Source organism: Rhopalosiphum padi, chromosome 3 (genome assembly GCF_020882245.1).
Source record: "Rhopalosiphum padi isolate XX-2018 chromosome 3, ASM2088224v1, whole genome shotgun sequence".
Lineage (NCBI taxonomy): Eukaryota > Metazoa > Arthropoda > Insecta > Hemiptera > Aphididae > Rhopalosiphum > Rhopalosiphum padi.
This window is the reverse complement of record NC_083599.1, coordinates 55,524,325-55,537,226: the sequence shown is the minus strand read 5'-3', so window position 1 is coordinate 55,537,226 and position 12,902 is coordinate 55,524,325.

Genomic DNA, 12,902 nt, shown 5'->3' with positions numbered 1-12,902 from the left:
TATTAATTATTTTGCATTTGTTCAAAAATTATAAGTATTTTTAACAATTGTATTATTATCTAACCTATTTCTCCGATGAAATGTCAGAAAATTGAGAAAATATTTGAAATCATCGTGAAATTTGCTTTAATACAAGTAATGATTTATTTTAATATTATTATTAGTTCAACCTAACGAAGGTTATCAACAAGGTTGACCGTCTTTGCTCGGAATTGTTTCTTGTATACGTTGATTTGAATTAAAATTGAACACATCCATTATTATAAAGACCCAGTTATTTACGAGATACACTCGATACATGCTGTATAGAGAAGAACGGTCTAGTTCACATTTTAAAATTTTTAATATTATTATTTAAATTTTTTATTAAATTTTTAATATTAGTTTAATTTTTCAAAAGAGCAGGTAAGTCATTTTAAAGTAGATAAACTTCATGAAGAATTCTAATATTTTTTCAGAAGTTTTATTCATTAACTAGTCAGTTCAACTGGCAACAATGTAGATCTATTTTCGTAAAAAACCTAGTCGAGATCAAATTCCCTTTATTTTAGTGCAGATTGAACGAACTGACAATATGCATTCACCAAGTATTACAAATATAATGAAAATTAAATTGAAAATATAATTGATGAACCGTATATGAGACGACAACCATATTATTCACCTGCAATTTTCAATGGAATTCTCGCGAAACCTTAAATTGTTTTTTTTCGAATTGTAATTAATTTACTAAGAAATGTTGGCATACCCACGTTCTCGTCACGCATCGTTCGTCGCCTATATATACGTAGGTAGTTACATTTCTATTATTTTCATTTATTACGCCATTGTCGATATATTAATATTGTAGGCATTGTCCTCGACATACAGCGGACTGATAGACCGAGTTAGTAGTAATAACTAATAAGCTAATAAAAGTGAGTAATAAATAAATAATAACAGTATGATGATTTGATAATATATAACAACAAAAGTTCGGGTGTGGCTTGAATAAGTTGTATACCCGTCGGGCGCCGAGTACACAAGCTCTGAAAAACTTTTAAACTGATAAACATCATTTTAGTACCACAGCACTTACACAAGAAATAATAACACTTCATTTCCATTGTGAAGTTAGCAAATGAAAACCGGCTTAAGTTACAACTCACTATTATTATAATTATGAATTATGATATAAATAATAATAATTATTATTATTAAATCAATAAATTGTAACTTGTGCGTACCATTAAATTATAGTACTTATAGTTTTTTTATTTCTTTAAATAGCAACAATAAACTAATTTGTTCCATCGATAATATAAAAAAAAAAGTATTTTCTCTTTTTTATTATCATCAATTTTAGATATTTGTCCCGGGAAAACTTTATAATAAAAATAACGGATTCACAGTAAATAATTATCAGATTTTTTTTTATATAATGGATACTTTATGATTATGGTATGACTTTAATTTATAAAGTTTATTATTGTTAATTTATTTTTTGCTTTTAATATAAATATCTAATTATATATTCATAGATAGTTTATACTTGCGTGTACGATTTTTTTAAACGTGTAGACACGACAACCAACAGCTAGTATGAACCTATAACCTATTACTGTCTTAACGCCGATTAACAGACGATAAATCTGTCAACATATCGTTGCCTTAAAGACAAATATAACTATAATACATATTTTTTTTATTTTTATGATTCGAAATTTTATGTTAAATATTTAAATATCATTATGTACATTGAAACTAATAATAGAAAACAGAAATTTTTAGATATATCATAATTTTTAGTTAGGTATTAACAAGGTACTACTCAAGAAACTTACAGCACTTGTAATAATTAAAATAAATACTTAAATAGTTTTTTTTTAATAATAATTATTAGTACTCCAATGAACAATTGGAAGCGTTAAAATAAGCAAAAACAGAAATTTATGAAATGTTTAATTTTGATAAATAAGGTTTGAAAACGTAATACAAACTTCTTTATAAATAAGTAACATTCATACAACCAAATATGTAAACAGTTTTCTTTTTATAGATATTTTAAGTTAAAATTTTAACGAAATAAAATGTTTAAAGCAGTTTATTTTACTAGGTATTTGTAATGCAGTAGGCTAATTACATTTTTTTGAAATCATTTCATTTGAAGATGTCATTGTGTGTACTGTGTACAAAATACAACAATATATTAAGTTAAAAATAAACAAAATAACTAAAATTATTTTATTTGTCGTTTGATAGCAGTATAATTAATATATCATAAAATATATTTATAGGTCAACGGTCTGTCTTCACTCAGATTTATTTTTTGAATGAATCGAATGTAATTTAACACATTACAGTGATTTACTCAATTGATACTTACTGTACGACTGCAGTACTGTAGCCCTGTAGGTAACTGCTCTGGTTACCTACTTTCTCCCTATTTATTATTATTATTATTATTATTTTTATTTATTTATTGTTTATAATTATAAACGAACAAGAATAATATATTCGAACAGTCCCATTGCAGTATTGGCCCACTTTGGAAACAATGCTAGCTGCTTATTATTTCACAACTAGTGTGAAAAATATTTTACACAAATATTTTTGTTATTACTTATAATAAATTAGCTTAGAAGTCTAGAACCAAAAATAAAAAATATTCAAAAAATGTCAAATATTATGTAAAGAAAATTGAATTAATATACATTTATATTTATATACTTGATAAAATTTTTTAAAAAATATATTACTTTTATTTAGGAATTAGTTATGAACTTTTTTAAGAAACACTCAAATTTTAATAAAAATATTAATAGATTCTACGAATATTAAAATGTAATATTAAGCTCAACTATTTTTATTTACTAAAATTGATTAATCGAATCCTAAAGATCAACTGACCTAGAAATAGGTTGCGATAGTTCACACTGCAGATTGAAGAGCATCACTGAATTAGTTATATATATTTAAACGATTAACGACCTCGTTATAAAGACCACTTAATTGTAAAGATTCTACTTCTAATAATGATGGACACCAAGACACCGTCTAATAGGTTATTTTGAAAGAATATACGAAGGGAAACGAAACAATCTTCTGCAATTTTCTGGTGTAACGATTTAAAAAAATATATATAATATATATATATATATATTGTATATAAATTTGTATTCGCACCAATATAGTTTGATTTATTTGCCACAGTTTATCTCGAAATTAACCTGTATAATAAATTATAGTATTAAATCAATCAAAAAAAAATTTTAATCATAATTCTGATGTGGTTTATTTTTATATTGTTATAGATATATTATAGCCTACACTTTATATAGATATATAATTATAGGTACTATACTTCATAGTTTAGATTTATTGTATCTTTATGTTTTCGAACAATTCAAATACATATGTATTAACTGTATTATAAATTTATTAAAAATATATATATGTGTATCACATGCAAAAAATTTAGGTACTTACCTTTTTAAGAACCTATAAGACTTAATTTTACTAAAATAAAAAAAAAAACAAAATTATTAAAATCTTATAAAGTTATTACTTAATATTTTAATAATTATTATTAATTATTGAGCTTTTACTATTATATTATATTACCTTAAAATTAAATTTTAAATTTGAAGCCCACAGTTTTTAAGAAATCCAATTTAGAATTTTTTCGGATAACTTCTTCTATACTTTAATATTGACTAATATAGCTGAAATTTGTGGTTTTTCGTTAGTTTTATTGTAGTTTTTAAGTAAACTTCTACTTAGTGTTCTTTAAATATTCATTTCAATCTAACTATAAATTGATGGGCATGATATGAAGTTGGTATTTAAATGACAGAGGTATGATTCTGGATTATCGGTAAGCCTTGACTTATTTGGATGTGGCTCAGTACAGAGGTGTGGTGGATATTTTATTTCTATCATTTTGAATAAAACTTGTTAAAATATAATCATAAAATGTTATTAATTTTTCATTGTTTCATTCTTCAAATAGTTCATAAATGTACCAGACATTTCAGTAGAAGGTAAAAAAGCTCATCCAAAGAAATACTTTAATCAATTTATTTTCGTCGTATTCAATTTTCATATAGGAGTAGTTGTATCAAATGATTGTCAATTATCAATAAAATATGATAAAAATCATAAAATAATATTAAATTTCAACTTAACTTGATTACTGTTGTTTTAGAAATATACAAGAAAAATACACTATATTCGAGAACTACGAGTATAACGATCGTCAAATTAGAACTGAAATTTAAAATGCAACTGATGATATTGCGCAGATAATAAAATTTATTTTTGCGCTTTCGGGCTATATCGAAACAAAATTTACGATTTGCTTTTGCAGCTTATTTCGGTGAACAAATTATGTTTCTATAGGTATGTTTATTGTGAATTGCATGGCAACGTCATAATATCTAACATCTAACTACCTTATAATTTATATAGATAGTAATAATAATGTATTATAAAAATTAAATCAGAAATTGGGACGTGCATATAAACCTATTTTTTTTTAACAGAGTTCCTTTATTGCGTGCATTAAAAATAATAGAAATAATACAGGGTATTTTATTAATATTCATTGCATGTTTTCGTGGTAAACTGTAATCGTCTATTGACACTATTTAGGGTCGGTTATACTGCAGCAATATGAGTGTATAATGACTATAATGTATATATTATCATATTAAATTCGAACGCGATAATAATCGCATATGAATAATAATAAAGACAGTATTAAACCTTACTTCAGTAAGGTTATTACTACAGAAATCTCGTTTTTTCAAAACCTGATCATTTCGATGTATGCGAATTTTGGTTAACATTTCAAGTACTAAGTTACCTACTAAGTTTCAAAAGAAATAACAGAAATAAAAAAAAAATTAAGTGCTTAATTTACTAAAAAAAAATATTTACGAAATAATTTGTTACCGTTTGTGTGTATAAGTGTTTTGCATTTTTCATTTTTTAAATATTTTATACAATACTATATATTATATTATATTATATATACATCGATACATACTGATATTATAGATAGATAGACATAACTTTATATCACATAAGGCATACTATAGGTACAATGAGTTAAAATTATTTATTTATTTTATAATTCATAAGCTGTATTATTCGACTTTACCTGAGTAAAAATTTTACAATAAAAAATGCTATTTTTTAATTTAATTTTTGTGTATACATTTTCTTATAGGACAGATGGCGCTACTGGTTTATTCTTATTTCATCGCTCAACATTCTAGGGACAGGAGTTGAGACAATAAAACTATTAAATTATTACATGCTTCATTTATGCTCTTTAAATTAAAAAAAAAAACTTTCAGTAGCTTCATTTTCTCTTGAATCAGAAAAAAAAACCATATGTACTTTAATTTATAGGTATAGATAAGGAAAATCAGTGGTTATTAAGACTAAGATTTTATTTGCTTATAGCTTTATTACAATATTAAAGATTAAAAAAAAAACCATATATATATATCACAAATAATTACATAATGTTGTTTCCTTAACATTTTGTTTTATTAACTAACCATATATATTCGACCAAAAAACAATCCTTATCAACAAAGTCGGTTACTTATATAAAAAAATTAAATATAATTTTGTCCTACAGTTAAAAAAAAACCATAATTAGTAGATAAGATAACAATATAAATTAAGTCAAAACATTAAGATTAGTTAAATGATTTTTTTTTTATTTTTATTTGTTTGATTAATAGTTGATATTAAGAAATATCACGATGAAAACTTTCAAATCTTTAAACATGATATACCTACGAAAATGTTTAAATGTATATAATTATTATTTATTTATAATACCAGCTTGCGACTAGAATTTTTTCAAGTGGAAGCCCAAGCTTTTTTTTATTTATGAAATAAAAAATGTTTCCTATAAAATAAAATAAACTACGAGTGTATCCATAGTCGCCGCCAGGAATTTTGTCAGAGGGGTACATCGTGCATAGTATACGCTGATTTCTAAATAATGCTTAAATTATTTAAGTTAAATACGTAGAAATTTTTTTTCAAATAATATGACGATAAAAAGTTATTTTAGTTTTTTTCAACGGCTACAAAGTAATGCAGGCTAGTAGCTACGATTAAAAAAATATGTAAAATAAGTATTATAATAGATATAATATAGATAATTATGCAAAATGAAATATTTTAAATTTTTTATTTATTTTTTTTTTGAAAGCCCAGTGGGGGGGGGGAGTGCACCTCCTTTCACCCCCTTGCGGCGAACATGAGTGTAAGTATTAGTTTTTGTCATTATTTTTACGAAAAAAAAATTCTGACCGGTGATGTCATGATAATCTTTCAGCCTATACTTTTTACTGAGTAGATATATTTTACTATGACGTATTTATATTGCTGCTATAATTACTGTATTTTTCTATTACTATTACGGTAGGCTAACTGTTATATTTTCCCGAAAACATTATTTAATTTTTTATTAATTTTTACAACAGTGCGAGTATGCCAGTATAATATCATGATATTATATATTATTATTGTTATATTAACGTTAAATCAATACAGACTTACTGCAGAAGGTAAAACAGTGTGAATAGGCTCGTGATATAAATAGGCAATATAATTATTTTTAAATATTTTGAACATTCTATTGTGTAAAATAACAATGTACAGTAAAATATAATGAATAATGATATATTATGTTTATATCATGTTAAAGTTTTAAATTCTTATGAATAATATTTTTGGGTTACAATAAAATAACTAAAATGATTATTCTTTGTTTAAATATCTAATATTAAAAATCAAAACGTGAACACAAAATTGTTTAATATTTTAGAGTTCTAGTATGAATTATAATTTATACTACTACCAGTAACCTTGTAATACATTTTTAAGTTTTTGTTACTCAAAGGTAAAAATGTTTTTCTTTATATCATATCAATATATGTAGAAAACTATCTTATGTTTAGTAAATGTTTATATGAATACGTGGTAAATTTAGGTTTCTAGAATCACTTATTTTATAACAAACAAATTTAATTGATTTTGCGTCGAAATATCCGTCTTTTCCTTATTTTAGATTATTTAAAAAAAAAATGTTTATGTCTTTCATCACCTTTAATAGCAGTAAAATGGTTCAATTTTTAACTTTAAGGAAGGTACTGGTGGAAAATTTGATTTAGTTAGTACTGTAAAATATTCTCAATACTAAAAAATATTTAGGAAAATGTCAATTTATACTCAAAATTAGTTCTTGAAATTTTAATTTAATTTTTTTGATATAACTTGAAAATGAATAACAGCTAGTAGATAATTGTAATTTTTACCAAATATGTTTATATCGACATGACATTTTATACACATACAATTTTCAAAATATTTTTTCTATAATTTGAGCTTTTTAAAAACTAAAAAAAAAATTTTAATTATAGTGGACAATTGCAAACAGCTCGATCAAGACCCTTGAAAATGCATTATAAGGTTTTTCATTCATTTTTCTTATGCCAAATAAAAAATTTCTAAAATACATTCTCACATTAATTTTTTTTTTATTTATTTTATTTTTTTTTTGTATTAGTATTGAGTAATCATTTATAGTTGTATTATATTATTTTTATATACCTAATAGTAGAAAAATAAAAGTTGTGATAAACGTTGTGATAAAATGTGTTAAATATAATGAAACTATTAAATATTTAAAGACACGACTTTTTGGTATTCCAGTATTCGTGGTTTTCTAGGATTTTAACATTTTACAATTTTCTGGTATGTGATGATGTTATGGTTTTTCCGGTATAGGTAGGTATTGGTTAACCGTCCAATACCAGTATCTGGATTTCAATACCATTAACCATAAATATGGAACATAATATGAACAAAAATATAAAAAATTTTTAGTATTTTTAAATTTGTCAAAACTTGAAATCTATTTCTATTTTCTATCATATTAATCATTTTTTTTAAATATTAAATTAAGTATGCACATTTTATGATGTCGGCCCTATATAAAAAGATTATATATTATGTATAAATATATAGTACTATAGCAACTAATGTATAAGATGTATAACTGATGTATAAGTAACACACTAACACCCTCGAATCCTCGATCGGAAACATACTATTATAGGTATATCAATTATTATTTAGAAAGTTTATAGTTGAAACTTTGAAAGTCTTCTGATTCTGAACTCTGAAGTTACAAGTTATATGTTTTGTAACGTTTGTGTTTCCTTTCTTTGTATATAGTGTTTTTTTTTTATGTAAAAAGTACGTAGTCGAAAGCTTTGTTTGAGTGTCTATGTTCTATCATATTATCAGTCCACTAGTAAAAATTGATGCCTTGCTGGGCTATCCACCTGTGGCGTATTAGTTTGGATAGTACGGCGCCAGTATATAATACTATAATTCGGTTTAAGTGGAATACATTCGCTTTTAAGTAAGCCGCCTACTATATTCACTATTATTTTTATTATATATTTAAAAGTAAATAATGGATATGAATATGTTCGTGTGAGGAGGAGGTCCATAAATTCACAATTTTAAATATAAAATTATCAAATAATTAAATATATGATAAAACAATTACATTATACTTTTTTTTATAATTAAAATATTAGTATTAATAAACACATATTTTTTTTCTATACTTATAAGTGATATAGTTTTATAATATGTATAAAATAATATAAGTAATTATGATATAATGCAATATAAAATTATAAAACTAAAATTATCAATAATTACTAAAATCATTATGCATAATATTATGTTTAATATAATATAAATAATTCCATAATTCTATATTTTATTATATATTTTATTTTATTAGGTGCCTAAAGTATGTCAATATTTTATTTTAATAAAAGTCAAAGTTTTTTCTTAAATATCTTGAAAGAGTTATATACAATTTCTAGTAGCAATAGGTGGTATATTTTTATACCAAAATATAAGTACGTAGATTGTGTTAAGTTTTTTTGCCTGGTTGGTAGGTACTTTGATACTAGATATTTGTTTAGTATTATTATATAATATTATATATGTATTTACCCATGTTCAGTTTTAAAAGTAAGATTATTTTTGACTACTATCACTATGTTAAGTACTGAGATTATGTAAAATTTTTTTTAACTGTGGTACATTTGTTTATAAGTATTATAAAGTATTATATTATAAAACGTAGTATCTATACGTATACTTAAATAAAATCCATCCTTCCCCATTAAAAATGTCTACAGTATGTGCTACTGATAATGCATATTAATTTAAGTAAGTACTACATTGATTTTAACTTGATATTAAAAAAATGATTTTACTGATTTAATTAGAGTGCAGCGAAAATATGACTCAAGTGTCTAACTAAAAACTAATTATTGAATATACTACTGGATACAGTTCGGTTTCCTGGCTAGAATTGATATTAAACTTATCGCTATCTGTCTATATAAAATGTACTAATTACTTATCAGTTGTCATGCTTAAATTATTTAATGAAAAAAATCCAATGCCAATGACCTACCACGTTGAATATAAATAGATCAACGTCGAGCTTAGTAGTTGGATGAGTGACCGCTTGGAAACACTGCGTGCTGTTAGCATTTTTTTTTAAATTCAATTTAAGCGCGAAATTTTTTTGAAATTATTTAATTTATTATTAAGTGGTTATTAAATAACGTGTTGGTCATTATTTTTCTTAGTAAATATTAAAATGGGGAAATAGAGTTTCGCTATAGACGTAAATAAGACTATATCCTATTGGCTATTATGGACATTTTCAAGTATTGTGGAACATGATACTCATATTGCATTAAATATTATTAACTGTGATTAAAGCTACAACTTATAGACTAAATTATTATTAATTAATAATAATTATCACCAATATTTGTTTTAAAATAAAAATTGAATGTTTCATGAAATAATTCACTTTATAATGATGACTTAAACACTATATATATTAGGTAATTTATTAACTATTTAACTAAACTTAGAAATACTACACTGTACACTTTTATACAACATAGCAAGTACCATGGGTACTTTATTTTTAATAATGATAAAACGTTTACTTAATTTACGCCCAAATGAATTACAACCGGAGTTGAATACCGGTATACTTAATTTCCTAGTTTTAGATCCGGTCCTATATATGTAAATATAATAATATATATAATTGTCGAATTCTTGTACACATCAACAAGTACCATTTATTGTTTTATTATTGCTGGACTAATGAAAATATGGATATACAAACGAATGTGTGATGTACGAAAGCCAATGTTAACAGGTAAAAAAATAACGAATAATGGCCGGCGTAAACAATAAAAATTTAAAAATTTTCGTATTATCGCCCATGCCTCCTGGCTCATGCTAACGTACGTAAGATATTATTAAAATAATTTTTTTTTAATTCTTCAATTTGTGCATATGTGGTAAAATACGCATTAATGATGACACATTGACATATTTATTTATTCAATAATTAAAGAAAACTTGAAGGCACTATATATTGAGGCCATTGGAGGATTTTCGGGAATTAAATTTGTTAAGAAGTTATGAACGAGGGGATTATCAATTATCATGGTGTTGAAAGCGTTTTTTTTAAATTTAATCATATTATATAAAATTAATCCAAAATCACATTAATAAATTATTTCATTACATTTGTGGTTTAAAAATAAAATATAATATGTATATTAAAAATCCATTCATCAAAATTTGAAAATTTCAAGTACCTACTTATATTTGTTTTTGAACTACAACAAAATAAAAAAAAATTGATTTTGTGAAAAATACTTACTTTATTTTACTGGTGAATATAAGTTATTTTGTAAAAATTTAAACTATATAAACACTCATAAAAAATTAATTTGACTTTCTGGTAGAATTTTTTTTTGAGATAAGTTGCAAAACATAAAGAACATTGTACTAAAATTTTTTTTGGATATAGGCTCAACTTTACTTTTAATTTATATTTTAAAAACAATTTATAAGGAACCTTTCAGGTTACTTTTTCAAGGTTTATGACCGAGCAAATATTTTTTTATTGGCATTTAAAGAAAACTAAAAATTCCAAAATTATATTTGTTTATGAACAGTTCAAAAAAATTTAAAATATAAAAAGTTTACCATGTAACATGATAGTATAAACACTTGCATTGACTATTAATTTGAAGATTTTATTTTGGAATTGGAATACTTGAATATTGTACTTTTATTTATCTGAAACGCACATTTATGATTTATGTTTATATGTATATTATATACTATATAATATACATAAATGTGAGTTTATAGTATACGTACCTATCTATAAATTTATTTTTTAAATAAATAATTACTTAAAGTAAATTTTTTAATGAAAATGAGTGATTTATTTTAAAATCAGTGAAAATTGAAATTGGTACAATGTACCAGGTACATTAGAATAATTATTTAAAATCATGAATAAGTAGGTACATGCTGATTATACATGCTGAGCTGATTAAATGCGTCTGATATATTCTGATAAGTAATATAAGATAGATTTTTGATGATTGTAACGCACTAACGTGTGTATAAGTCATACGATGATAGTTGATAAATAATAAAAAAAAAAATTAGTCGACCAATTGGAAAACAACCATTGAATGAAAGTCCAAACTCGAATCAGCCATTTGTTATAATAGGAAGCTGATTTCAATACCTTATGAAAATACCAAATAGGTACCTATTAAAATAGTGTATAAGTGTATACAGTGTATAGTGTATATACGTGGCTGAAGAATTAAATAATTTATTATTACAGTAAGAAGATCGTTTTTAGACGTATGGGTTTTCGAAATAAATTGAATTTTACCCAATTGTCACGTCACGTTGTATGCACTATATAGCCGCTATATAGGGTATGCTTTACAGCGTATGATTCATATAACTGAATTGGTTATTTTTCGTCGAGCAACGGACTAACAATAATTTGTCTTTCGTTCGTCAATAATAATAATAATTATTATTTATTATTATACGACGAAAAAGCTCGCACACGCATTGTCGTCGATTAAAGGTATACAATAGACATAATATCTACACGGCCGCGTATAATATTGAACTTTCTGTTCGTCTATTAGCCTTCTGCGAACAATTTATCAACGGGTGGCCATGCAACGGACGATTTATCAAAAGTCAAAACGGAAAAAAAAAAGAAAAAAGTAATTCTGTCCGACTTTACAAATAGGATTATACCTACAGTGCAATTCGTGGCTATAGTATATTACATAATATAGTCTGGCAATATTGATTTCTATCTCTCACTGTTTTTAGTTATGAGTTATGACTTATGACACAAGTATTGCCGACGGGTAATAAATCAAACTTTTGGGTTTGTTTTTCTATTTTTGTAGATTCTTACCGCAGTGTTGTATGTATTAGTTATACTAGTTTTACAATGATTTGTGTTTTTTAGTTTTTTATTATTTTATTTTATTGTAATAAAAATACTTCGATCATAAACTTTGAGGGTCGTTTCTAGAAGAAAATTAAATCTAATTGATGTGATACCTTGGTGGGTTAATGGAAAAAATGAAAAAGTATGGTATATTTATACACCAGGTTAGGTCATTCCAAAGTGATTAACCATAGATACTTAATTTTACTAGCATTATCTAGACATGATATAATTGTTAAAATATTTTGACTATTTTTTGAGTTATTTTTAAATATTTAAAATTTTAGTTTGTATAAGTTTGAGTAAAAAATTTCGAAAAGTTAATACGAAAATGTTCATAGGGTTTTCATACAGCAATTAAAAAAATGTATCGAGTCGAAAATTCATTGTCTCATTTTTTTTATTAACAATATAAGTCGATAAGTATAGAAATCTCATATTTTAAAGAAATTTATAAATTATTTTGTTGTTGAAAATCCAT